At 43.2% G+C, this 27,513-nt stretch overlaps 1 protein-coding gene and 1 non-coding gene across 11 annotated transcripts in view; one reads left to right on the plus strand and one right to left on the minus strand.

Annotated features, from left to right (window-relative positions):
* Positions 1–6,296: 6,296 nt before the first annotated feature.
* TRNAE-CUC (transfer RNA glutamic acid (anticodon CUC)) lies at positions 6,297–6,368 on the minus strand. Its single transcript has one exon. It is a non-coding gene; the product is annotated as a tRNA-Glu (tRNA).
* A 247-nt stretch (positions 6,369–6,615) lies between these two features.
* NCOA7 (nuclear receptor coactivator 7) overlaps positions 6,616–27,513 on the plus strand; it is a 95,080-nt gene continuing 74,182 nt past the window's right edge. For 3 of the 10 annotated variants that reach the window (XM_005507430.3, XM_065056853.1, XM_065056849.1), the window contains exons 1-2: positions 6,772–7,240; positions 8,850–9,040. The gene's annotated coding sequence lies outside the window, so the exon portion shown is untranslated. Of the gene's footprint in view, positions 7,241–8,849; positions 9,064–13,262; positions 13,436–13,533; positions 13,687–22,757; positions 24,229–27,513 lie in introns of those variants that run through there. The other 7 variants (XM_065056846.1, XM_065056850.1, XM_065056844.1 and 4 more) reach the window with 6 other exon arrangements.

Below are 27,513 nucleotides of genomic sequence, written 5' to 3' on the forward strand. Positions count from 1 at the left end.
GATGAGGTGACTCCTGCCTGCCCGTAGGCAGACGGCTGCCTGCTCCTGCTGCCTGCGGCGTGTTCATCTCACGCTGCCATTAGTTATCCGCTCAAAGCATCCCAGCAACAGCGAGCAGTCACCAGGAAAGCAGACAGGTGTGGGATGATGGGAGTCTTCTCCAAACTTCTGTGTTTCTGAAGAAGTGTGGTGGTAGGAATATCACAGCCAGCTGTTACGCATCGCCTTCATTCACAGGCAAAGCCACCAGCAGCTCCTGTCACTCCTTTGTCACCAAACACAGACCTAGGGAGGTCATGGTGGGAATCCCAAAGGTAAGCACTTGAGAACCAGGTTTCACATGCACACAAAGACTCCCTGTGATCCTCGCAGCAAGCGGGGAAGCCACAGTGACAGGAGCTCAGACTCATTATCTCACATGCTTCAGCCTGCTTGCTTAAGGGGGGATGAGTGGAGTGTGGTTGGAGGGATGAAAACTACCCGGCAGCCTACAGCAAGATGCTCCATTTCAATTGATCCAATGTCATTGTCCAAACAAATATGAAGCTGAGACTTTCTACCCAGCCTTGGGGTAGAGAAGGACAAACTGAAGATTATATGCTGCAAAAATTCATCCCGATAGAATTAGACAGTCAGTCCCTTACCTGAACAGAGAGGAAGATCATTCCTGTTTCTTTCATTGATTTTGCTGGATCTCTTGTGCAGAACTGCAGCTTACACAGTACCGATTATGCCGTTTATGGAATACATGTAATTTATGTCAAAAAAGTCCTTTGCAAAGGATATGGGGGCAGTTGGAGCACGCAGCCGCTCGGCGGCAGAGCTGCAGAAGGCCCCCTGCTGCGGCCACGCTCCAGCAGCCGCCTGGGCCTCGCCGGGGTCACCGCTATTCCCTGTTACACACAGCGGGTAGCACCACCAGCCAGAGAATGTGTTGTAATATCAGTTTATGGTCTGTTGTTATTTTCCTGCTTTTGGGGGAAGCTGGCACCTACCAGCTCCGTTGTCCTGCTAGCATGACAAAGATTACGTACAGCATAATAACATTGTCAATGTAGTTTACTAAAATGTGATTAATCAAAGGTGCACATGCGAAAAAAAGCATGGAAAAACAGAAGGTAATAATTGACTGTAGCCAAAAGGCAGTAATAAAAGTGGTCTAGAAAGCAGATTTGCAGTGTGTAATTGAAAAAGTTCAGGCATTTGAAAGGAACAGAGATTTCATAATTTCATTATCAGAGCACTTCTTAATAGGATATGGCAATTGCTCCTGTAACAGGACATTTTGGAAAATGGTCCTTGGATAGCATTATCTAGATCTGTGTATAGTAATTAAATCTGAATTGGACTTTCGTTATCATCACCTAAAATAAAATGACTCAGTTTGGATAAAATAATTTATCTTAAAACATGATTCAGAATAAATTTTTCAACTGTACTTCCGAAGGGACAGTCCTAGCAAGATTTTAAATGACTGTCCTGAGGGTGTTCCATATCAAATCTGTACCTAGGAAGAAATTTATAGGTATGTTTTAAGACACCACTATTTTACAGAAAGAGTCTTGAGGAGACATAAAAGGAAAGGGAAAAAAAAAGAAGTCTGGAGAAGGGATTGTGTGCCGGAAAGCATTTTTTTTCTTTCCTTCTAACTCCAGCAGTTTAATAAACACTTTGCCTTGTTTGTATGCTTTGACTACCATGGTGACAACAGCACTAATATCATAGCACTGAGTCCTCCCATGGTCTGCCAGCCTTGCGAGTGAAGAAGGGAATACAACCAGATCTTTCTTATCAACCCAGCCAGCTGATCGCGATGTCCTGGGATCCAGATCTGGGTTCCCTCCATTGCCTTGGCACAGACTTTCTGCATGATCTTTAGTTCAAAACTACAAGTGAAAAGCTGAGATGCCACTAACTGAGCAGCTGGGAGGATGGACATGTTGTGGGCCACACAGTTTACAGTCACCTGGTATTGGCATATATCATCAATACATGAACACCACAGATGGGCTGAGGTGTTGAAAAATCCAAGCCATGCTCCTGATACTCCTTTGTAGTTTCTCTTTTTAAAATGCTATCTTAATGCTGTTCAAAAAACGTGAAGCTTCCAAGCACAGCCTGAGACTCAAGGAAACACATCATATATGATTTGGCTTAGTAATAGCTTCATCTGTACAGGAAGTTTTCTTTATCAGCAAATGCAAAGCCTTCGTTACTTTATAGTTCGTGGGAATTTAATGGGCACAATGTTAACCTATGGAATTAAACCTGAAACTCATTCAGCAGGGCCCACGGGAGGCGCGGGTGGATAGCGGCAGACACGGCACCGGACTGCCACCTCGTGGCGTGTCCCAGTGGCGTCTGTGTCACCAAGCGGAGGCTTGTTGCCCTGTGCAGGAGAGCATGAGGTTGTACTTGTTTATGTCCACAATAAAACAAAAATAATAAGGGGAGAAGTGGCCACCAGAATGTCCTGAGGTCAGAATAAATCTAACGACTGCAGAACTGTATGTCCTTAGGATAGAATTGCAATATGAGGACGAGTAGAAAATATGCCTTTAGGAAAAAAAAAAAAAATAAAAAGGAAGCTTTCATTTTCTAAAGAGTCTGTTGGTTGTAAAAGTCATGCAAATATTTATGTTCACTCACAGGCAAGCCATTTCATATAAGATTTGAAAAAAACTTACGAAATGCAATTAATGTAGGACTATAACTTAAAGAAAATAGCCAGAAAGAAAAGTTAATGTCAGATCAAGTTTGGATGTGAAAGCTCCTGTTCCTGAATTTTCCAGTAAAGTATAAAAAGTAAGAGTTCAGACGCTTAACCAGAAACTCAGTTGCTGGTTTAAATTGATCTGTAGTTCAGGTATTGTTTTCCTTACCTTCCTTATCTCTACTGCAGTGCACTCCCATCAACCTTTGCGGCGAGATGTAAGGCAATTGGTCAAGCTTTTGAGGAAGAACAGAAATGAAAGTAAAAGTACTTGAGATGTGGTATTTCAGTATATATCCCAGTTAGAAACAAATTTGAGAACGTTGACACTAATAATAATGATCATAATCTTAACCAAATAATAACAATAACAACAATAATAATAACCACATCATTCTTATATTTGTTTGAGATATCTCTGTTCTACCCTGTGCAGCCACGTGCCATATTGCTTTTGTAACGTGTCTTTGATGGTACTGCCTATCATCTGCAAAATAGCCTGCCTTTTCTGGGGCTTCAACATCCCAGTGTCGTGAGTTACTTATTATTTAAAACAATAATAATAACAAAAACTCTAGGAGAGATGCTTCTTCCATCTGCTAAAAACAAGTACGCTGTTCCTCCATCACATTAATCTAAGGCCCAGAAAACAGGGAGTCCGTCTTAACACTGCCATAACCACTCAATCCATGCTGAAGGAGATCACTTCTCCTGAAGTCTTTTCAACCCAAATGAGGACACCTTTAATCACCGTGGAACTGAGGTGGTAGGACACCAGCGAGAGGACTGGTTTCCACTCCTTACTGAGTGGATATTTGTCCTCTGCACAATGGCAAGTTTCAGGCTTGGGATCGGACTGAGAAGGGGTTGGGAAGTCCATTAGGCAGCTTCTTCAGAAATTATGCTTCCATTCCTAGCAAAATACTGGAAACTGTACTCTGTGTGCAAGAGCTATTCTGGTGACTTTTCCAGGTTTCTAAAATCTCACATATGATTATGCTTTCTCTAATGACTTTAAAGCTGGACTCATGGTGCTAAGAGTGTGCAAATATACTAACACAAAATATGAGTTAAAACTGAAGAAAATGCTTCTTTTGCTACCATTCTGTAAAACCATACCTATATCTTTTCTAGAAGACTAGTTAACTCCCGAAATTCACTTTAGCTGCTTCTAAACAACGCATCATTTTATGAAGTAGAAAACAGCAACTTCTTCTGACAACTTGGTAATGCATTTCACTGAGACTGAAGAGACAGAGGGGAATCTAAAAGCTCCAAGGAGGCCTCTGGAGCTATTCCATTGGCCCAGCCTGAGACTTCCAGTGAGATGCTTGCCAAACCTGCTCTTAACCTCTAGCCACATTAATGCAATAGTTCCTCAGGTAACATCCTTTGTCTCAGTGCTCAGCTATTATTGGGCAGCTTTTCTTAATGTCTAAAGGGTGACAACAGCCCTTTTGACTTTTTGCTTTGTGCATTAAAGCAAAAGTGATCCCATTTCTTTGAACCCCTTGTTATACACAAATATAGGGAAGTACCTTGGGATTTCTCATGAGATGCTGCATCAGAGGGCAGTCCAGGCTGCAGTACACCTCTGGCACACCCTGGGAAAGGCAGCCAAAGCCATTATTTCCAGTGGTGCTTTCACATCAGGGCAAAGTACCCCAGCATAAAGCGTTACCTTACAGCATTAAGGAGTTACACAGGTGACACAATGGCCATGGCTCACTCCTGGCAGTGGCGAGGATCCCTGCTAAATCGTAATCTGCTAGGTATGCTAGCCTCTGTTTTGCGATCTGCCTAAGGTAATTATTGCATGCATTTATGACCAATATTTCTTGTTTTACCTGTAGCAGTGTATTGGGTCTGGCTGGGATGGAGTTAACTTTCCCCATAGCAGCCCTCATAGTGCTGTGCTTTGTATTTGGAACTAGAAGGGTGTTGATAACATGCCAGTGATGAGGATACTGCTGAGCAGTGCTCCCACAGCATCCAGGCTGCCTCTCCAACACTCCCCTTTCCCAAGCCCAGTAGGCTGGGGGTGGGCAAGAGTTTGGGAGGGGACACAGCTGGGACAGCTGAACCAAACTGACGAAAGGGGCTATTCCCCACCATATGGCTGTCGTGCTCAGCAATAAAAGCTAAGAGAAGCGGGGAGAGATGGGTAATTACACCAATTATTAAGGTGTTTTACTTCCAAAGCAACTGCTACATGGGGCCCTGCTTCCCAGTAAGTGGCTGGACATTGCCTGCTGATAGAAAGTAGAGAATAAATATTTTTTGCTTTGCTTCTGTGCACAGTCTTTGCTTTCTTTCATTAAACTGCCTTCATCTCAACCAGTGAGTTTTTCATCTTAATTTCTAGCCCTTTCCTGCTGAGGAGTGGAAGTGAGAGCATGGCTGGGTGGGCAGCTGGTGGCCAGCCAAGGTTATTCCACCACAGGCAAGGCACTGCTATCAATCCAAAAGAAGAGGTCTTCCCACTGCCCTCTTTCTCACCTCATAAATCACAGGCAGAGGTGAGAGGTGTGTGACTATGGGAGGAAGAAGAGCAGCTCGTGCTGGAGCCCTGGACACAGGTTTAAGTGTGCAGCCAATGTGCTCTGCTATGGGACAGAGCTGGCTGCTGCTCTGGGAGGAGAAGGGGAGGTACCCTGCTGATGCGGGACTTCAAGAGGCTTTACCCTGCTCTCATCACCTCTCTCCTCCTCACCTTCTGAGGCACCTATACCAATTTTAGGAGCTTAGAAGGTGTGCTGAGGGCTTCCTTGTAGGAGGGAGCAAGACAGATGGTAATGACAGGGAGGTATTAAAACTTCTTTTGCCCTCTCTGTTTATTTCTTTCCACCTCCCAGAGAATATCTGGAATCTCTCTTGTCCCCCTAACCATATACCAAACAACCCTGCATTGTGGGAGCTCTGCAAATACACTGCAAAGAGACAGTCTGTTCTTCAGGTGAGAAGACACCACAGAGACTTGCAGCCCCTCTCCTGCCAGGTGAGAGGTGCAGGAGATAAACTTTTCCCACCTTCTCTGGGGTGCATGACACTTGTTCAGAGAGGCATGCACAGCTGGGACAGCTAAGGACATCCCAAGGATTCATGATGGCACTAAGTGACCCTTTATCTGTGGGGGAAAAGGTGTGGGAACACCCTTAGCTATCAGAGCAGCCACAAAAACAAAAACAAAAATTGTAAGCAGTGGCCAACAGTCCTGCCTGTGCCCCTCTAGGCAGACATTACTCAGCAGCCAGCTGCTGACCGCTGGAAACCCTAAAGGTGAGCATGGGGGTGTCCATAGGCAGTTTTGTGAAGGTAAGACCTCTAGACAGATGCTACACCAGGGCAGGCTTCCTCTCCCTGCCTGTACCTGCCCAGGGTGGTGTGAGTTTGGTTGCTTCCATCATGCACGACCCCTCCAAGCTGACAAGTATCTCTTTAAACTCCCTGCTGGGCAGCAATGCCAATACCTCGGGTTCGCGGAACAGCCGGCCGGAAGGTCCCTGAATTGTACGAGCAGAAGGTCGGAGAGAATACTAAAAAACAACGACGATAGGGAAACCGAATAGAAAAAAAAAGTAGCTTCCCTGACCGGGAATCGAACCCGGGCCGCGGCGGTGAGAGCGCCGAATCCTAACCACTAGACCACCAGGGACTTGTGCACTATGTTTCCAAGTCCTTCCTCAAGAACTAATTCACATAAACACACCACGCCCCGGCCCCCTTCGGGTGTCTCACTGTCCTGCTGCTTTGTCTTCTTTGTGCTCCCCCATTCCGGGCAGCACCAAGTCCCGGAGACAGCTGTGTGTAGGGTGGGACGTTCCATTCCACCCCATGGAAAGGGGGAATCGGGGGTGGGGAGGAGAGGGGCCGCCTCGGGCAAGGCGAGTGAAGGTCACTCGCCGTGGGTGGGAGGCGGGATGGCCGTGGGTGGCCCCGCGGGACAGGTCGGCGGGCCCTGCCGTCGGTCTGGCGGTGCAGGAGTGGGAGCCGGTGACTCCCGCCCAGCGCGACAGGCAAGAGCTGCAGGACAGAGCAGAGCGCGGGCGGGTCGTTAGCAGGAAGGCGCCGGGCGGGCCGGGTCTCACTCCTCCCGCCGACCCCGGCGGGAGCAGGACTGAGCGGGGTTATTTTTCGGGTTGCCTGTTCGCTCTGCTCCTTGGGAGATGGTCCTTCTGCGGCGTGTTGCCGTAACGGCTCCTGGCAAGGCCTCGTCAGCCAGGCGCTCTGCGCTGCCAGTCCCGGCCGCCGGCTCCCAGGCCGGGAGGTTTTCCGCCGCTCCGCTCTAATTGCTTTCCAGGCAGGCTGTGGGAACAGCAAACCACACAGCTTCGCCGGTTTTCGGTGTCCGGTCTGCCTCAGGTGGGAGCCTGTGGCGCCACAGAGGGAAACCAGATCGGCAGTTCCCTTGCCTTGCGCTGCCGGGGCCGCCTTACCCGATAGATGTGAATCTGTGACTCTTGTTTTTTTTGTTAAGGTTTTAATGAAAGGAGTGAAAACTCTGCCATCGATGCAGATGCTACGTCCGTAAGTGCTTTTTCCTCTGGCATGTTGATTTCATAAGCAAAGTAGATCTGCAAACTGTTCTAGCAAAATAATTTTTCCTTATTTTAACAGTGTCTGTCAGAGGGTTTGCTCTACACAAGGAAATTTCTCTAGTTCTCAAACCCTGTGCCTCTGAAATGCATTATCTAAGAAACCTTTTCCGTGTTAAGATAGGTAAACTTCAAACTTGATGCTTGTGGACTCTGCAAATATGCATTAGCTTATATTTAAAGGCTTTAGAATCTGAAAGCAAACGTATCGAGACCACTTTCCTCAGGGATGTACTCAGGAGGTTTGTGTTTGGTTTCTGTCTTACCAGAGTCCCTGTTCACCCAACAGTTCCTTTCATCCCAAACCCTTTGCAGTAGCAGACTTGAACAAAATGCGTATCTTAATTACATTGAAACTTTCTTTTGTCCAAACAGCAATTTTACTGTGCAATGAGGTAGATAACTTATAAAATGTAGTTTACAATCAGACCCTGTTAGATACAGTCTGATGTATTATACACTGCAGGAACTGCATTTCATATGTGTGTATCAATAGCAGCTTCTTGGGTAAGACCAAAGCATTTCAGGCCTTAAGGAGACCGAGCTGTGGAGCACCGAAGGCAGAGCACAGCTCAAACTGAAGCATCCCAGGTTCGGAGGCCACTGCTAAGAGGGTGATGTGATTAGGTGACTGAGGTCATCTGGCCCCGGCAGGTCAGCTGTGCCCCTTGTTGAAGAGAAAAGGCAAAGTGGGACCTGATTTCCTGCAACTCCGAACCTGTAAGAAACACCAGCAAAATATTAAAATGGTTCTGCCCTGCGAAAACTGAACTAGCTTTAAAGGAATTCTTATTCTTCACTAGGTCCACAGTGTCATGGTTAAAAGCATAGGCTGGGTGCTTCTCAGATGGGTTTTGGAGGGTACTGATTTCTGTGTTTTGATGGCTGTGATACTAGCACACTTGAGACAGCTAGGTTAAAACTAGAGCAGGTCCACATCAGCTGCATTTGCAGTGATGAAGGAATTTATTACAAAAGGATAGTTGCTACTGTTTGTTCTTGGAGTGCCTTTGTTGTGTGACACCTCAGAGGAAGGTGGGGGTGAGCTCCCCGATTCTTAAGCTGCCTGAGTGATAGAGATAAAATATTCCTCCTGACAATTTCATAAAAGTAGCTGAGCCTATGAAAGATCTCATGATTGATGGCAGGGTGGGCAAATGTGTTTTGTCCATGTCTTAGGAAACTCTCAGATGTAGAAACAAATAAGTCGTGCTCTGTTATGCTTGACAATCAAGAAGTTATTTTCAAGATGTGTAATATATCATACTAAATTCCTGTTGACCAGTGAAAGTGTCATTGATTACAACCAGAGGAGTAGTGAAAACTCTGATGTGTGTTCTAGAGAAGTTTTACTGAAATAAGAAATCTTTTCCTGGATGTGAACACAGGTTGTGGAGGGTGGGGGACGGACTACTAGACCACCAGAAAAGTAGCACCGAGAGTCATATGTTGTCTAGTTATTTTTAGAAGTATCTTTTCTGTACAAGTCATGTGCGCTGACAAAAGATGATGCCGCTTTTCTGGCTTCCTGTACCTGGTAGAGAAACGCATCGGTGAAACTGCCAGCGATTCAGCCTCCTGCCAGCGCAGAAGCAGCCGGTGCCTGTGCCTGCATCCCTGCGATGCTGGCTGGAGAGGAATGCTCTTCCTGAAAGCACCAGGGAAGGAATGTCTGAGGCCGATGCTACTTTTAACTCAACACAACGGAACGGCAGTGTGTCAGTAAAACCATGTGAGTAACCTTCAGTGTTAGAGGTACTGTACCCCAGCTTTCAGAGTCGGGTATGCAAAGCTGAATTTTTGAACCCGAAAAAACAGAGCGATTACTTTAAATGCAAGCTGTAAAGCAGCATGCAATATTACATATTATAATTGCTTTAATTTGCCATGTTAATTGATGTATGACAGTAGACCTACAATGTAAAAATGAGTAAGAATAACATCAAAGTAATGTGCTAATTTACTGAAAGTATTAGGGTATGTTTCTGCTATATAATGGTAAGTACAAATAGCCTTTAGTACCTGGGGTACATGTTTCAGCAGCAGTGAAAATCCTGGTTTGCACAGAAGCTTTAAATGCTGTTTGTAACTACGTATAACGTGTGCATTTATCACTTCTCTCTTTCCTCAACTGTGTATTTGATCTGGAAAGTCTTGGCATCAGCTTTTCTTATTTAAGTTAGCCTGCTTTTAAATGTACATAATCCTGGTTTCAGGGAGGTGGAGAGGAAAGGGGAGGAAAAGATGATGCACAATCTTTTGCTGTTTTATGTTTAATTGCCATGTATGGTCAGAATTGTTACCTAACTGTTAGATTATAATGATTTTCTGGGGAAAAAATAATATTGTAGTTTATATTTTTTATATCTATTTTCACTATAATAGTGTTTTTATGGAAAGAAGCTAAGAAAAATCTCAAAAGAGTTGTCCAAATGTTACAGAGGTTCTAATACTCTTCGCTACAAGATCGTCTTCCAAGCTGTGCAGTGACTTGCTCTATCTTCTTGCAGTTTAATTTAAATAAAGCAAGGGGGCAGTATGTGAGAATGTGCAGTGTCATGTCTTAATATTGTGCAGACTAGTCATTTAGTATTTACAGAAAATATTTTTAAAATCCTGAAGTAAAATGAGGGAGTAACTCACTAAGAATATTTTTATAAATAATTTTACAAGGTCTTGTATTGTTTTCTTTGATCTTCTGTTTTTCCCCTCACACCATATTTGATCCAGGAAGACCTGTGTCAGCTTTTTTGTATCCTTAGCCGGCATTAAAATGCATGTGATTCTGGGGTTCAGGACAAGGTATGGCAGTGGGATGCTTTATCCAGTGTCCACTGAGCTCAGCAAAATACCTTAGTTGAAGCAAATATAACTTTTTTATAATCTCCTCATGTATCTGAGCAAATGCTTTTTCTTTTACAGTCTTTCTTCTGCAAAACATTTTGGAAGAAACTTCTGGTTTGCTCTGTTAGACAGTAGAAATGTGTGCATAGAGCCGGTTATTAAGGCAGAACTTCTTATAAAGGTTTCAAGCTCTAGTGTCCTTTGTTTTTGTGAAACTTGTAGAAATCTTTAATACCTCTGTCAAACCTAGTGATATCTGGACAATCAATTCAAAGTTACAGGGTTTGTTGGGGACACTCAGAAAATTCATCATTACATAAACTGAAGAAATCAGGCTAAAAATAGCGATGTATTGTTACAGAAGTCAGCCCTCAATGCATGGTAGGATCAAGCAGAGCCTCGATTATGCATAAAAATCTGCCTGTATGAAACCTATTTTGTGACTACTTCATGGTGAATAATTCTAAGACTAACTGGGAAAACCAGGATGACTACTAGTGGAAAAAGAAAAGATTTGTGTCACCTTAATTTTTATACGTTTTCAAAACTGGACTGTTATGGTATTCAAGCTCATCAGTGTAATTCTTTATGCCAGGTTGTCTTTCTTAAATAAACGAGCCATAAGCAAACAGTTGCAGATGTTCAAATTATTTACGTGAACTATACATGAGCAATACAATTTTTTTTTTTTCTTAAATAGTGTAAACTGATCAGAGTGCAGGCCATAAATTTCTTGTCAGTAACTCTGGCCATTTTTTTGTGTGTGATGTGTGTGCAGCTCTATTAATATACACTGGAGTGTGTATTGTGGGAGATCAAAACCCATTCAGACATTGTACTTAAGTGTTCCAAGTCTGTTCTGTTTTCCATGTATTATGTGTGTGAGTTTGAGTAAGAAATATTTTTCTAGGGTAAAAATTCACAATTTAGAAGTGATCAAAAAAGCAAACTTGCATTTTGTCTCTATCAGAATAGTGCAGTGATAAAACAAATTTGCCCGATACTGAGATGAATGAGCGACATGAATGTAAGATTTTCTCAGATATTCTAAGCATTGATATCACAAAGACAATGAATTAAACTCTATTAGATCATTTTTATTCAAATCAATTGCCGTGGAGCATATTGCCCTGAGAAACAGCAAACCATCCAGGCTGTCTTCTACCCTCCAAGCCACAGAAGGACCCAAACTGAATTTTATTCCAAAGGTTTTATTTCAAAGGTGATGTGTGTGTGTATCTATCTCTATCTCTTGTATTCATTGTTGTAACAGTCAGTCTTACTGACTCTGACCTCTTACTTCTAGACTTAATAAAATAAAATGGTGTATTAGATCCCACTCACACAGTTTATTCCAATGACATGAACTCTGTGGGTTGAGCTTCAGACAATAACCCACAGTGCGATACCCAGAACTTGCACGATGCTTCTGTTCCAGTCCTAGTCTGCTTATTCTTCTCCTCTGACAGGAGGTTGAGCGACTTGTTCCCTATGCCAGCAAGCTAGAATATGTATTTAAAATGCTTGGGGCAATGCAAATACTGTAGAAATGTGTAGTTACTTTGTCTGCTGTATGTAATCTATGCATTGTGCTTGGAATGATGATGGACAGTGAACTGGTACATAAGGACAGAGACACCTTTTGCTTGAGCTAAAATAAGGTGTTAGTCACTGCCATTGTTGTGCAAGTTCAGCTAAGAGATAAGTAGGTCTTCCACCACTTCAATGGCCAGGGCTGCGTATCTTCTATTGCAATTTGGCAAATCCAAAATAAGTCAGGTAGGTGGTACTATTTTAGGTCTGCAGTTTTCCTCCTATTTTTTTTCCCAATTTTGTTACCTAAGCAGTGCCAGAGGAGTAACTGAGAGCAGGGCCCCATTCTGTGCTGTGTTAGAGAACCCTTGTGCCAATGAGGTCTTTGAGATTTTAACCAATGTAACCTTGGGCTTTCCTGTCTTTTGCCTGGGTAATGATATAGATATAATAGGTAGTAACTGCAGTACACCATCAAAATGTATCCTCTAAGCAGGAGACTCTGTTTTAAGGAAAATCTGTGTCTTATAGAATACACTGTTTTGGAAAACAAAAAAAAATCAGATGCAAACTTGACATTTAGCTGGAAGTACAGCAACAAAGAGCAGAGGAGTCGAGACGGTGATTGTCCCAGTACTGACACTGAGTGGTAGAAAGCATGTGCTATGTAATGGTAGTGCTGGGAGATGGCCACGTGACTGTATTGGAGTTGCATTTAGTCCTGAAAATGACACATATTATTTTGAAATGGACCTTTAAGCAGCTGTTAGAGTAAAAAAAATAGGCTTCAGACAAATACCTTTTTTAAAAGTAACATTTTTTTGATTTGTAACATAACTACAAGAATATTCTTGCACCACTTGCTATTTTGGCACACTCTCCTAGCATGGTTAGTACGTGTGTATGGATATACTTTGTGCTTTTATTTATGTAGGTATCTGTCTATCTTCAGGCTTTTGCCTTGTAGAATCTGACATTTAATGGTGTTACAATACTGTAGGCCTTTCCCTAAGCTTTCCAATCTTTCAGAGCTCATTACCGATGGAAAGAGGGAGTAGGAAGCTAGATCTCATTCAGGTGAGAAGCAAACATCTAGAAGGGTTACCTCAAGTTACCTCAGGTAAGGGCATGGAGTTTCTGGTAACTGTAGCAGGTTTTGGTTTTGGGGGGTTGGGTGAAGAAACCTGAATGCTGGCAATGTGGAAACAGCAGATAAAGTTCGTAGGCTTTTCTGTTTCCCATGGATCTAAAGGCTTTGGTTAACCTCAATTTTCAAAACAGGTTGTTTTGTTTTGGTACTGTCCTTGAGAAAACTCCTTTCCAGAGGCAGAGCCCGGCACTTGCGCTTTACGAGGAATTACTCGGCTTTTTTTTTGGTCTCAAAGGCAGCCCCCTTTCCCCAGGACAGGGCTTGCCGGCACCGCAGCGGGTGCGTGTGTGCCGGGGCCCGTGAAGCGGCTCGGGAAAAGCGCGCCCTTCTGCCCTCACTCCCGGAGCGCTGCGCGCAGCCCGAGCCTGCCGCCCGCCGCCCCCCGCCCCGGGGCGACCGCGATCCGCCAGGGCCGAGCGAGAGGCGGGATCGCCGGGGCGGGGCGGAGCGGAGCGGCGGTCTGGGGCGGGGGGGAGCGGCAAGGCCGAGCGGGGAACGCTGCAGCCGGCGTTGCCGCAGCCACCTCCTGCCGCCGCCCGGCAGCGGGGCCGGGGCGCAGCGCCGCGGGGCTGCCATGCCTCCCGCCCGCCCGCCCTGCAGGTGCGCGCCGCGGGGGGGTGCGTACGGGACGCGTTGTTTTCCTGTTTACGCTGTGCCGAGGGAAGGCGGGCGGTGGGTGGGCGGGCGCGTCTGCTCGGCCACGGCCTTGCTCCCTGGCGGGGGGCGGCGCGGCGCGGCGGGGCCGGGAGCTGAGCCCTGGCGCGGCGGGGGCAGCGCGGGCGCTGCGTTGCGAGGGTGCTGTGTGCCTGCTCGCCTGTTTGCAGAGCCAGCCGGGCATCGCAGCGCGGGAGGTGAGGGCGGCCCCGCGCTCGTCCCCTGTGTCCGCGGGTGTGTGTGAAGGCGCGGGGCGGCCACGGTGACCTGCCCGCTGGCAGCGGCTCTGCGGGGGCCCGGCCGCCGGCCCGATGCCGCTGCCTGCGGTGCTGCTGCTGCTGCTGCGAGTCCCGGCTTTCGCCTTTGCTGCCGCCCTTAACCAACCGATACAGCTGAGTGGATTGCTTTGTTGGCTTTCACGGCTTCAAATCTCATTTATTTCCTCCCTCCCCAGATTTTGGATGATTTACTGGAATGTTCCAGGCTCTCTTTCTATAAATTTATAGTCTCGGGTTGTCGTGATGCAGAAGTGCTGCCGGGTGCCAAAGATGTGTTAGTAAATAATTTTTGTCTCTTAATCTGTGCAACGGACTTTTCCTCTGTGTACCTTATCATACACTACTTCAGAGTTGATTTTTGGCTGGAGGGCCTTACCTGTGTGTTGGTGATGTGTGTGCAGTATTACAGTGCTGGAGGATGCAGTTACTGTCCTCTAGGTGATGAAATAAGATGATGAACGCTTAGACTCAATAACAGGCTTTTACCGTGTGTTTACTTTACATGCCACAATTATCGTTCTCTCATTAGGCAGTCATACATTTCTTGTATTAATGCATAATGATGGACTTTCAAGATAGGTAGGTGCCCATTAATCGATTATGGTTTGCCTCAAGTACTGTGACCCATATTAGGGCTGTGTTTGGATGATACTTAAAATGCATGTTGATGAACTCTCCTAGCATATTGTATCAGCAAGTGCTTACATAGTGTGGAAATAATGCTTTGCTAATATCGTTCTTTTGGATGTGTATGTATATACACACAGACTCCAGAAAATTAATGGAGAAGGCAATAGAAACTGACGGGAAAAGTATATCTGCATGTATATTTTATGAATTAAAAATACTTTATCAGGAATATTTGTCTTTAAATGTAAGTCATGGTTAAAAATGTAAAAGTCCTAGTGCATTTAACTTTAGGCTGCTTCCTGTTTCATCCTTTTACCTGAAAAATGTCCATAAATATGCACAAAATATTTTAAGAATCTAAGCATGCATGTTAGTCCTGTGAAGAGCTGTACTGAAGCTGATGGGACTGTTTATAGGCAAAGTGCTCGCCACCTTTTTTTAATTTTTTTTTTTAATAACAAATCAAAATCATAGGCTTGGGAGGAAATTCTTCAGTTGAAGTCAGCACCTTTTTTTCTCTTTGTGTATTGTGTTATAACACTTTGAGAAAACCTGACTCGTCACAGCGGGTTGTGAGGCACAGTCTCTGAGTCTCACTCCTGCCGTTGCCCAGCGTCCTGTTCTCACTGCACCAGCAACCACACTCCCATTTGGATTCGTCACATCTGCTGCCAGAATGATAAGTGATTCCCTTGGGAGTGACTTAGAATTGATTGGAACGGTCCTTGTCTTGCTGCATAGGAATACAGCTTTGTTGATTGTGCATTCAGGATTTTAAAAGAGTAAAATTGTCTGGGTTTGGCTGTAGTAAATATTTGGCTATCTTATGGTTCTGACTTCAGTGGTCAGCTTGCAAATCCCTTAAGGTGTTAGGGAATAAGTCCTTCTGTTCAAATAGAGGTAAACTCATTGGAGAGTGATTTGGGTAGGAGAAAACATTTATTCAAAAAGGTTATTAACAAAATTGTGAGAACCCTACAGATGGGTACTACAGCTAGGGAAGGTCCCTGTAGTCACCCATCTGGGTGAGTGTTTCAGAGGTGGAAAATTAGTGTGAGCCATTGGAGTAGGATCTGACACAAGAAATTGCTGCTCCAGGTGGCTGGACGTGTTCACAAACAATAATTAAGATGGAATTGGGGGATGAATGGACTCAGTTTCACTTTGCTGTCCAGTAGGCGTTGAAGGAAAACTTGAACTTAACCAATGTAAAGAAAAAATGGTAAAACTCCCTGTCTGGCACCGGACTTGTGCCCTCTGTGTCTTGACGGGTGCCCAACGCAGCAGCAGACAGTTGTGGTCTTCAGCTCTACTGGTGAGGTAAATCTAGTGTCATCAGCCAAGAAGCAGCAGACTGACACATCTCTCCCTCCTTGTGATCAATAAGCCAAAAAATTCTAAGGTTTTATGGGTCTTGTTCTAGTGAGGTATCCACTCGCTGGTGTAGTTATTGATGGTGGGGATGGCTGCCTGCCATGGAGTTGGTGGTTTATCACTCCCTGCTGTGAGAGAGCTGGGTCTCGGGATCTGTGCCCTTGTGGAGGAAAATGCACGAGTTACGCTGCTACTGCTGAGGCGTTGTTCTGAGGCTTAGGGTAACTTTGCCAAAGAGAGGAAGCGTAGTGATACAGTTTAGTGAAGTCAGCATTAAGAGCACTTACCTTGGTGGCCCCCTTTGACCAGGAGGAAAAGCAGGGTAGGAGAAACAAGTGTTCAGATTTTTTTTTTTTTTTTCTTTAATCTGACTGGTTTCCTTATTCTCTTGTCATTTTCTCCTAGGGTCGATTCACAAAACATTGAGGCAGTGACAAAATTCACTGCAAGGTATTCTATTCTATTCTATTCTATTCTATTCTATTCTATTCTATTCTATTCTATTCTATTCTATTCATGATATTCCCCCTGCAAACATCATGTTTCAGATTGACGCATTAAATGCATACACGACAGTACTCTTTCTTCCCATTTTCTTTGCAAACCCTTTTGATTGCAGGCAGAAAGCTATACTTCATTCTTGATCAAAATGTCAGGCAGGCGTGAGTAGCTGTGCTGCTGCTGGAAGGTGTGTGTTCAGTTTTGGGGTGGGCAGCGCACTGCAGTGGGGCAGGGGCTGTGGTTGTGTATCTGCAGTGTTTCCTCTGCTTGCTTGCAAGGGCAGGGGCAGGTGGCCTTTGCAGGGTCTGTTGGTACTTCCCGGTTGCAATGCAGAAGGTAGTATTATGTGTCAAGAAGAAGGAGTTAGTCCAGTGCTTTGCTCTCACACTTCTGCTGCTCCCAGTGTCTGACCAAGCTTTGAGAAATAGTACCAGTATTTCAGCTTGGTACTGTGTGGCATCCTAGGGACACGCCTGTACTCACTTGAGATTTAGTGAAATGTCATGGAACCAAAGTTTATGCTTTAAGACTTCTGGCTTAGACTTGGAGCTCTCAATGGGTAGAGTACTTATCATAATCTTAATAAGCCTTTCTGATTCTTATTGATCTTGTTTTTAAGGTGCAAGGTGTGCTTTCAGTTGCATACCTCAAACTCCATATGTTGTGTGGTCCTGTCACCTTTTCAGCTAAATGAAGCTGTTCCCTGTTCTCAGTTGCTCTGCCCCCTGTAATACTAATTGTAATTAAGCATTAGGCCTCTTTGCATGGTACGTGTAGATCTCACTGAGGTGCCACTTTTTTTCTCTTGTTGCCTTTGTTATGGCTGCTGTGTATGTTTTACAGGTTTTTTTTTTCCAACATGTTTTTCGAAATGCAGGCTCTATGACTACCCGTAATTTAAGTAATGGTAAAATCAACCTGGTTTACAGAAACAGAAGACATCCAACCTGAGCAGAGATGTTTATACAGGCAACATTTGCATTTACCTTTTGGTTACAGAGTCAGATCAGGATTGTTTATATTTCACTCCGTGTTCACTTAGTAGGATTTAAAAGCCTTTTATTAATAGCTACCAATTTCTAGAAAGTAATTTTTTTTTACAGTAGTCTTACCCATTAGTGACTGATTTTGCGATCTTCCCATAATGATTCCTTAAATACCCGAGAGTCATTTCCCCACAGTCTAAGACACCCGGGGCAGACAAAGAGCTGTCCCAGTGCACCAGTTAGAGGAAATCACAGCTTTGTTTTACAGAAGTTCACACGGAGAGCTCCTGCTTCCTTGAACTCAGCCTTATTTTAAGAAAAGGTAATTTATTCCCTGATTAATTTTTCAAGTAAATTTAACTTTTTCTAACAGTGCTTGCTCTATCTGCTGCTACTCCTGTTTATTTTTTGGTTTTTTTTCCTACTTTCTGTCCCACATGCCATCTGTCCTATATTCTGGTTTGTTTTCTTTTTAAATACTCTAAGCTAATGCAGCAGATAGAAAAGAAGCATGAATATTTATGAACCGTCACAACCACCGTTCTTCTGAGGGAAAGAGGTGTGGAGGGCTTCCTGCCAGATCAGGTGATGCTGTGGTTGCAGACACTGATTGCAGACACTGCCTCGGTTGTTACTTGGAGGGGATGCTACAAGGAACAATTCCACATCGTCAGTGGCTCAGCAGTGTTTACCTGCTGTGTCAGTAGTCACTGTACACAAATCAGGTGGTAGGTACCCCTACTCTGTTGTTGTAGGTAACTGTCTCACGGTTAAGTAATGCCCCAGTGTGATGGCAAGGGCTTTATTTCACCATCAACTTAAGAGGTAGCATTTCTAGAATGCTTTTTTTGTAGCTGTATGAATGCCAAAGACCTGGGCACTTCTGATAAAGCTGGTTATAATTCTGTATGCAGGTTTTGGTAGCTGTAACAAGCTTGGCGAAGCTTTGTAGGCCAGAGAGTGGCTTGAGGTTTTTTGTACAGGCTTTGGCTGGGGTAGAGTTAATTTTCTTCCTAGTAGCTGGTATATCACTGTGCTTTGGATTTAAGATGAAAATAATATTGATAATATAGGGTTGTTTTGGTTACTGCTGGGCAGTGCTTACACAGAGTCGAGGCCTTTTCTGCTTCTCACACCACTTCACCAGCAAGTAGGCTGGGTGTGCACAAGAAGCTTGGAGGGGACACGGCAGGGACAGCCGACTCTAACTGACCACTGGGATGTTTCATACCATGTGACATTATACTCAGTGTATAAGCCTGGGGGAAAGCTGGCCAAGGGTCGCTGTTTGGAGACGGGCTGAGGGTTGGTTAGCACGTGGTGAACAATTGCATTGTGCATCACTTGTTTTGTATATTATTTATGTTTGTTTTTTTTTTTCTCTTTCTGTCCTATTAGACTGCCTTTATCTCAATCCATGAGTTTTACCCTTTTTTCCAATTTGCTCCCCCGTCCCACTGGGGTGGAGTGAGCAAATGTCTGTGTGGTATTTAGCTGCTCGGTGAAACCATGCCACATTCATACTTTCTCACAAAGATTCAGATAATTCAGAGAAGCATTGAAGAGTATAAAAAAGTAATTATACACATTAAGATTATTTATATGATATTTAGAATATGTATTAAAAATAAATTCTTCACTTGTTATATATAAGTAATGGTCTGACTTTTTGTACTCCTTTTTTTGCATCCTGATTGTCGATCAGTCCTTTTATAGTGAAGCTGCTGAAAACTGATGGCTAAAGGTAGCAGTTGTGATAACCCGTGACATAAAATCCAGGCAGTTCCATCTGTTCTAACTCCAAAAGCTTCTGAAATGCAGGTGTTGTCCAGTAGATGCGTAATGCGAGTGATGACATCCTGGTGACAATAGGTGGAGACCCAAGGAGATAAAACTTTGACTCCTACTTTGTTATGGAACAGTGTGCTGAAATGTGTCCAGGTGTGTGATGAAAGATTGACTTGGTGTTTTGTAAGCCAGTCACTTGTGTAGATAGGTGCCAAATGATTGACAGCTGTGCAACAGCTGATGAACATGAAAGCTACCCAGATGTGCGGGGTCAAGTAGCAAGCAGTCTGGGTAGTCATCAAAGCAATTAGGAGATGAATTGAGAACCACAAAGGGGTGACAAGGGTGGCTTTCTGCCAGTGCGGCGAGTTCTTCTCCAGGCCTTGTGCTTTATGGATCAGCTGAAGAAACTGAAGAAATGTCATTTGATTTACAAGTAATTTTTTTGTTTGTTGTTGTGGGTTTTTTTGGTGTGTGTTTTTTGTTTGTTTGTGGTTTTTGGTTTTTTTTAAGTGTATGATGCTGAGCTGTGTTGGTTAGGTGGTTAGGGGTGAGTAGGTGGTACGAGGTGGCTGTCATCATCACATCACTGTATGGACGCTAGACAGGAACTTGCAGTGACATCTGCATTTTGTGTCTTGCTACAGTCATGCTTACAGGATGGAAGGTAAAATCTCCTCTGTTGGGCTAGTACTAATGTGATTGCTAATTGGGGCACATTTGTTTCCTTATATACAAGAATTCTGGACTCCCTGAAATTGAGCCCTACTGCTAACTGATCACTCAGTGGATACATTTTTAAGTGGGTTATTTGTTTTGAAAATTGGATTCCCCTTTGTAATGCATAATTTCTGTTAGTACCAGTAACACATTGTTTGTCATGAAAAGAGATTAAGGAGCTGGGGATTCGTTTTCTTGTCTCCTGCTCTGTTGATACTGGGCACTTGATGCTGTTGTGTGAGTAGTAAGTTCCAGTGTTTTGACAACTCCTTTCTGAGCCCTGCTCTGGTAGTTCCCAGTCCCAGGCTGAGCCTGGCAGGTAACAGGCAGGTTTTACTGGAGGGGGAACTAGAGACAGATCTTGAAACCAAAGTGGTACGGCAAGTATAAGAAATCCAGAGTCTTCTACAGGCAGGGTGGGAAGAGCAAGTAACGCGAACCCCAGGAAACAGCCAGATCTTATGCAGTGGCACGTGTTGGTGAGCTCTCCTGAGCTATGCAAAAAACACTGCACCCGGGAGACTGGTTCCTAGCCCTTCTCCTCAACTCTGAGCACGCTTTGGATTAAGCTCGTGAGAAGAGCAAGGAAAGTGCGTTCCCTTCCTTGTTTTCCTCTTGGGAAGGAAATGCAGACCCAGACATGGCAGAGCAGGGACACGCTGCCTGGGGTGAGCCAGGACTGCGGAGCGCTGTGGGCAACCTGTGCCAGTACCAGCAGAAAGCTGAGGAGGTTCACAGAGGGAAAGGTGGTGAAGCTGAAGGGGTCACCTGAAGTACCAAACCTGATTTTAAGCTACTTCTGAGGAAATGTCTATTTCTTTGTACTTGATAACTGCAGTGTGTTCATTTTGTCATGTGGACCTTTGTAGGATTTGACATGTAAGGGCTTCAAGTTAGAAAGTGTGTTTCTTGGACAAAATTATTGTAATGCCTGAGTAAGTAGTAACAGGCCTTGAAAAGCCTCTCTTCTGGCTGGTTGTTTTGTTTGATTGGTTGTTTTTAGTATCTAGAAACTTTGTAAACAATCAGACTTCCATGGATGTGACTGAAATCAGGACTTCATCTTCAGTACTGAGTACAATTTTCAACTTTTACCTGCTTTGCAGTCAGCATTGTATTGCATTTAAAATAAAAGTTTTTTCTGGTACTGTGTTTTGTAACTGTAGTTCAAGTTCTGGTTTCATCTTCATCCCATATACAATTTGTTGTGAATTCTGTGATGAAAGAGCTGTAGATGGTTATTTTCTAACTGAAATGGTCTGGGATGACAGCATACTGTGTTATAAATTGGAAATTACTTTATCTGGCCTTGAAACATATCTTTCTTCCTGCTTCTCTTCACTTTTTTTTTCTTTTTACTTCACAAATCCAGCAAGCTGATAGCTCAGAAAAGCAATTTTGACCTGTGGTAACTACTACCAGGTATTGCCTGTTCATTAGGTTAGCCCAGCCATACGTTTGAGATTGGAAGTGTGCATGTTAATCCTAGGTTTTGTAATAGTGATAACATGAATCTAGCTCTGGGGTAATACACTTCTCATGGTTAATGTGTCAGTCCTTTTAAATTACAAATTGCTAAGGCGCTCAGATGGTGTAGATGTAAGATGCTTTTCCTGGATTTTTTTAAGATGTAGTTCTCTACTCAATTTGGACAGATTTTCAGAGCAACTGTGAAAATACCTCAATTGCTCTACCAAATCTTAAGTTTTAACACCAAAACTGGATGCACTACAGGCCCTTAAAAAAAGAGGCTTTAATATGGACCAAAAAAAATTCCAGACTTGTTATACATTAGCTGTTTGGGCTGGCTTCAACTTGAGGAAGGGCAAGCAAGTACTTTGATGTAGCTATAACAAGTGAAGGCAAGGTTTCGTTTGGAACCTGTTGGGCAGTGTGAAACACTCGCCACTACCAGCTACATCAGGCATAACTTGTGCTGAATGGAAAGTTAGCAGCTCTGATTTTTGGGCCCTGATTCTGCAAATGTGTGCTTATGTATCACACGCATAACTCATGTAAGTGAGTCGTCCCTCTGAATGCACTTGGTACCTGAGTAGAGAGCTCAGCGATGTTGCGGTACCTGGTGACGTGGCTGAGGTGGCTTGCATGAAAATGCAGCACCGGGGGAATTGAAGCTATTTGTAAAATTAGGTCAATTTTTTAGAGTTTTTCTTTTTTCTCTCCCCAAGGGGGGAAAAAAAAAAATCTATCTTCAGCAATGCTGAGTTACTTTGTGGATCCTGTCCGTGTAAGATGTTCGAATTTTAGTTCCAAAATCAGCCTGTTTTGTTCAACAAGAGCACCTTGATTCAATAATAATGTTTAAAACACTTGAATAATCTGAAAGTATATACTGCTATTGTTTTGCCAGAAAATTTCTATACTTCTGTTTTTCATGCAATAGTACTCAACCTTAATTCCAGTGTATTTTTAACTTTTGTTTTGTTAATTAAGCCCTGAACCATCTTTGCTGTCTGACACATCCAGAGTTAAGCAAATAAAGTCCAGATTAGATAGGCCGAAAAAAGAAGAGTATGTAGCTGGTTTGTGTGAACCATTCAGTGGTTCTGTCTTTTCCACATACGTAGAAATAGGTTGCTAAGTTTGTTTATTTACCTGAATAATTTAGACCAGCCACTTAGCTTTGCACAAATTGTTAGAACACAGAAACATATAGAAAACTTATTTTCTTTTACTTCCGGAAAGAAGCAAGCATTTATTCAGAGTGACTCTCTAATTAGGTAGGTAAATGTGACTGTGCTATGGTATGTAGCAAGGGGAATTCAGTTTGAGAGGGGAGGTTTTGCTTTGTATATAGTGCAAGGCGACTCTCAGTGCAAGGCGACTCTCAGTACAAGGCCAGAAACTGTGTGTCGTGTTGTACAGGAATCTGGAGATGGAGGAAGGAAAAATGGTAAGATAACGAAGATGTTGCTTTTAAAGATGTTTCAGAAGAGCAAGAAAATGAAATAGTTCTCGGTTACACAATACCTAAAGGAATTTTGCAGGAAGGAAGGAAATAATTAGAAGCATTGCTGCTTTTAAAACAGGTTTCAGACTATGCAGTGGGCGCAGGGTGGTTGTTGTGATTCTAATGCACTTGATGCTGCCGGCATCTGAGCACCTGTGAAGCTGCATGTGCTGATGTAATACAATGTCACGCTCAACAGGCTGTAGCACAATAAATGTTGCAGGTTGAAGAATTGAAAAATAAATGTTTCCAGTGTTACTTTTGTACATTACAAGTGTATAGGATTTTCTGTTACAATTAAACTGTTCAATGTGTTACTTAATGTACGGTGTCTGCAATGTGACACATTTAAGGTTGCTATAGAAACCTGGCTTTTTGTTTCTGTTAAGGGTGTTTCAGATAGGAAAACATTTGCATTGCATTACTGTGAGACTCCTTTCTCCCCGGCTCCTCAGCTCCTTCGCTTCTCAGTTGGGAAGCAGGTGACAGAGGAAAAACCACAGCCTGGGATTTGCATGAGTTAGGGCCGATTGAAAAAAGGGATGTCGAGCTGAAACTTAAAAATTATAATTTTCCCTTCAAGTAGCTTTTGTGTCTTGAGCTGCTTTTTGAAGTGAGGAAATATTTAAATGTTAATCTTTCATGGTGTAGTGTCAGTGGGCTGTAAATTCGAGGGTCTTTTTCTAAAACCTTGAAAATGATGGGTACTTTCTAAAGAAAATATTCCAGCAGTTTTCACAGCCTCATTCTGACTATTGTTGGAAATTTACTTGGCCTAAAAAACAGTGACCGTTTTTAATACTTCCCTTTAAATTGATGGTTTTATTCATATTTTAACACTTAATTGTTGCCTGGCCTTAATCTGTAAAGCATTGAGAACATGTTAAACAAGTGTCATTGAGTATAATGGGAATACTTACAGATATAAAGCTAGTTTTATGCTTAAATGTTTTGGGACCTAAACTAATTGTAAGTAGAAGGTGATTTATGGTACCTGTGATTTACAGTACAGGTATTTGTGCAAAGCATTAGGCCACATCTTTGTGCTTTAAGTGACTCTTCGAACACTTGTCTCTTTCTGCTCTCCCTCTGCTTTATTTACTGTTGGAATAAAAGCCTTTTTTGGCTTGGTGAGGAAAGAACTGAGAAAGAAGTGAGAGAGCAGATTTGCTGTGGAGATGAGAATATGCATTTGTCTTTTGTCTGTTTCTCGTCTCATGCAGGTGGCCATAGGTCTGGGCAGCGCTCCCCTTGCCAAGTGTGCGGCTGCTGAGGGTCACCGAGCGAAGTGGCCGCTCAAGCAGCGACGTCGATGGTTCTCTGCCCGAGCGAGCCTCTGCTGCGGGTCAGGTCTGCCTTCTGTGGCAGACGTCAGGGCGTGCTTGCAGTTCAGCTGTGTGCAGCCAGGCCCGATGGAAGCGGGTGTGGGCTGGCATGGAAGCATGTAAAGAGAACTGCAGATACAGAGCTGCTTCTGCTGCGGTGCTGCAGGTAATCTGTGTGTTAATTTTGGGTGGAGGAGTGGTAACAAAGAGCTTAAGTAGGTGAAAGGGAGGAAAGTGAAGGGCGATAATACTTCACACTGGCAGCAGCTTGCTGTGTGGATGTATTTTTACAGCTTGAGAGAGGTGAGTGAAAGCTCAGTTTCTTTGGCTTGGCATTTCGGCTGGCCAGGGTCCCCTTGATCACCAAAGGATGTTTGCTATGTATGTGTCTCCAGTGATGCTGCTGTTTCCCCAGTACAAATCCCACTCAAGCCCCGTGGAAGCTGATTCATAGAAGCAACTCTGATGTGTGGTGCGGCCTGGGATATGTGACACTGTGGATCCTGTGGCCCTTAACAGCTTTATGTATATGGGACATCGGACAGTTTCTTCTGGTTGCTTACCCGTCTTGAAGGTGGCACCAGGCAGTTGGCCAGTTTTGTTTGCTACATGACTTGCTCTCATTATACACGCTGTGTGTAGGAGTGATGAGGGTGGAGTAACTTTACTGCTTTTGTCCCTTTGCTTGGTTTAGAGGGGCAAATCTAAGGAGAACTTGGTCCCATCCCTTAAAAACCTGGTAGAGAACCTGTAACTCAATGGCTCTTGGAGTGATGTGGTTATCTGTATGCATATGTTTTGACCTTGTCAAAACAGATGTGCAGGCTTTCTTTGAAATGTTTCTAAATGAATCATGATAGTTGCTATGAGCAAGGAACATGCTGGTGTCAACTGCCAAATCAGCAAGGTAGTCCTAAGGGGATTGTTTAAATGCTAGTTGATGTGTTGAATGTTCATAAATTTTTATTTTTTAGAAAACTTGGTGTTTTAGTTGAATGCTGCTAAACACATACATAAAAACCCTTTGTGTGTGTGGCTGCATGTTCCGGGGAGAGGTAAGAGAACAGTGACATCTGTCTTATCCTCTCTGGGTATGGTAAATTGCATCCTCCTCTTCTTCTGTGATGATGCAACTGTAATGCTTTATATCAATTAAGATCTGACTCAGAAATGCAACAGAAACTGTGATAGAAATACCTATTATGTGGAGTAAGCACAGACTTTGCTTCATTCAGCAGGTGTCCCAGGAAAGAAAGGCACAAAGGGTAAGCCATTTGCCTTGCAGATAAAAGATCTGTGGTTTTGTAGTAACTTTGCAGAATGACCACAAGATCCTTCTGGATCTCAGTCTCTCCCCCTATAAAATGAAAGTAATGTTCTTGATGAGGAATGTTTGAAAAGCTTAGTTTGTTAAAAGTAGCTAAAATTTACTGGAATCTTAATTAACTGGAACCAGCACCCTGTGAATTCTTGGGTGTTTCTGTTGTTTGTATGTATGAGGTTTTCTTTATTTCAGTGGCTACAGAATTCATTCAGTTCATCCAAATTTAAAGTTTTTCTGCTGTCTTGTACCTTTTGTTACAGTATTTGGTAGGAAGAGACCAGTGTTTTCTGTCAACAGTCTGTAAAGATGCAGGATTTTGGTGTTTAGACTCAGTATACTGTGTGTACCTGTACAATGTGAGCTTGAAAGGCTGCAGGGTTTGGAAGGTTTGGGGTTGATGCTTACTTGAACCAGGATGAGTCAACACGGTGGATACAAGAAAATAAGGCGTTACTTTTAAAACTTCTGCAGTAATGTTCTTCTTGATTTAAAAACTAAAATCTTCCCAAGTGGCCTGACTTCAAACAGCACTACACTATTACATTTGGCATGGCATAGCACTCTACCTGGTAATAGTTTACACTGTGTTTTTAACTGGTTTCTGTCTAGGAACCACAGCCGAATTACACAGTAAAATACATTGTTCCTTATGGAAGATGCATCTGGTGATGTTTGGCTGCCAATGAGGAAAGATTAAATGTGGATGTTTTTCTTTCTTGACAACTGTCACTGGTGATGTGAAACTTCTGGTAGCTCTTTTGCTTCCCCTTATTCTGTGTGCAACATGACAGTTTGAGTTAGTGGGTAAAAGTCTCCTCCCAAGCAAGGCAGAAATAATTTGTTTGTGGGGTCCACTGGAGCTGAATCAAGTTTTGTTGTTATGTTTCTGAATCAGAAATGTTTCTGTTACATTAATTCTTATTTATTTTATTTGAACTTTGTGCATGTGGACAGTCTGTTGCAGATCCAGTTTATGAGCTGAAGGTGATCTGAGCTTAGCCTGTTCTTATGGCAGTAGTAGAAAATGCAAATGCTGGGACCATTAGTTTACTACATCTCTGTAGTGGTGATAATAACCTTCTAAACATTGCAGCCAGTTGCTCAAGAGCAAGGGTGTTTGTTTCCTTTGCTTACCTTATCTCCAGATCTTATCTTCGCTGTCCTTGAGAGTCCACAGGGTGCAATAGCCACATGGAATGTCTCCCTCTCCATTTGAAGATAAAGAAATGGTGATACTGGCCTGTGTTTAATCTGAACAAGAAGTCCAGAAATCACTTCTGCATACAAATTTATTTTAAGTCTTTTAATGTTTGCATTTTAATTATTTGGGTACTTTAGGAGTGTTATAAGAAACATGACAGGCTTAATACTGTAAAGGTCAGTGGTGTTGTGTGCATAACTAAGGGTTCTTCACCTAAGCAAGGGTTGAGTCATCAGCCTCAGATTCCCAGAGGTGGAGAAGCTCTCCTATGTTAGTTTAGCACCCTTCAGTTATGTATAATGGACTGGAACTTGTTTATAGAGTTTTTTAATGTTTTAGAAATTATGTTACACTTTATATGGTAATTATAATGTAACTATATAATTATGTTAAAATAATTATGTATTTATCTTAAGTTAGCTTTAGAATAAACTATTTTTATTCATTCTTCTGAATGTGACAATGTAATTAGTCTGTGCTGAGTTTTATTGGCTTGAGCTAGTGCTTTCCTGAAAGCTTCCAATCTCACTTTTATGTAGGTTGTTATGCCTGAAGAAAAGACCAAAAAAGTTGTGGGTTGCTCTCCTTTGTGCTGGCTCTGCATTTCTGTTACCTTTCATCTTGAGATGCTGTAGTGTTTATTCTGAAACTTTTATCTTTACACCAAATGAAATACAGTAGCAGAATATTGAAACAGTAAAATACAACCTGATTAGTCCAGTCAGTGAGGCATTAATGAAATACTGCAAAATTTACTATTTCTGATAGGCTCGTAATGTGCTTTCACCTTCCTGGTTTAAAAAATGGGATGTCTGTTGAAATGAATGCTAGAGTTGATGTTAGCGCTTTGGCTTGTGAAGCTTAATCATATGCATCTATATGATGGAGTAGCAAATTATGATGCATCCCCCCTTCCATGCTAACCT

The sequence above is a fragment of the Columba livia genome, chromosome 3, assembly GCF_036013475.1.
Source record: "Columba livia isolate bColLiv1 breed racing homer chromosome 3, bColLiv1.pat.W.v2, whole genome shotgun sequence".
Lineage (NCBI taxonomy): Eukaryota > Metazoa > Chordata > Aves > Columbiformes > Columbidae > Columba > Columba livia.